Raw genomic sequence first — 1,396 nt, 5'->3', positions numbered from 1 at the left:
AAGTTCAGAGAGTCGATTTCAGTACCCAAATTTCAGAAGTCTAAGTATTCTGGAACGAGACACCTGCGACGGTCCGTCGTGCCCACGACGGTTCGTCCTGCAGGTCCGTCGCCAAGTTCAGAGAGTCGATTTCAGTACCCAAATTTCAGAAGTCTAAGTCTTTTGGAACGAGACCCCCTCGACGGCCCGTCGTGCCCATGACGGTCCGTCGTGGGTTCCGTCGACTCACACAGTTTTTCCAGAAATAAAATCTGCTGCTCAAAACGACTAAACAGGTCGTTACAGACACCCTTTCACAAACTTTCATCATTTTCCGACTCCTAAAAGCTAGTCAACTAGGCTAAGGCACGCTAGTACCTCCTTGAACTAGTTTTCTAACGTCATGGACGTTTTGGTTTCTATACTTACTAAATGAATTATATTCATTAAAATGGACCTTAAAACAGAGTCTAGAACTCATAACACTTATGTTAGGCTCTAGATCATTTCTTAAATTTTTGAAGTGTTACAAACACCAACACACAAAAAATGATGACTCATTATCCAACAAATATTAATAAATTATTAAAAATAAAGATGATGAATTAAATGAAGATAAAACTCTACAATGAACTTAGCCCCATTATTATGGAAAATATCAAAAAGTAAAATGAGAATGGTATAAAATATTTTAGTGTGGATGTCCACTCACCAAGAAGTTACACTCATTATCTCCATTACTTTCTTCCATTATGAAGATAAGCATAACCTCCAACTTTTTAACCATTATTCTTGTAACCTTCCACTTTTATAACCTCCTCCATATATTCATGTTAATGTCATGTTTATGACTAACATTTTATGTCTCTATGTTACACATAAATAGAGGTATAAGGGTTCATATTGTACACACTACAAAAGATGTGGTGAATACTTTGAAGAGTTGGAATAATAAGAACTCTCATCTTTTGTCTCCTTATTTCTATTTTTTTTCATCTTCTATATATCTTGTCTTATTTTACTTTAGTTTTACAACACGTTATCATCACGAGTTTCACATTCTCCATCAAGAATCAATGGTAGGTACTTCTTGATTTTTTATGAATTATCCTAGTAATTCTTCATGCAAGGTATACTTTATATTGTATATATCATTTGTACTAACAAAGCTTATTTAGTGGTTATATTAAAATAGTTAGTAAATTATGATAATCTTCATAACAATATTGAGAGAGACTATTAAAATATTCTAATTTATTTTAACTTGGGTCTTTTATATGATTTTGTCACGACCCAAAACCGAGCCGCGACTGGCACCCACACTTACCCTCCTATGTGAGCGAACCAACCAATCTAAACCCTAACATTTCAATTTAATATCAACAGAAAGTAATGCGGAAGACTTAAACTCATTAAT

This window comes from Solanum pennellii, chromosome 12 (assembly GCF_001406875.1).
Source record: "Solanum pennellii chromosome 12, SPENNV200".
In the NCBI taxonomy this organism is placed as follows: Eukaryota; Viridiplantae; Streptophyta; class Magnoliopsida; order Solanales; family Solanaceae; genus Solanum; species Solanum pennellii.
Note: the sequence above shows the minus strand (reverse complement) of the source record.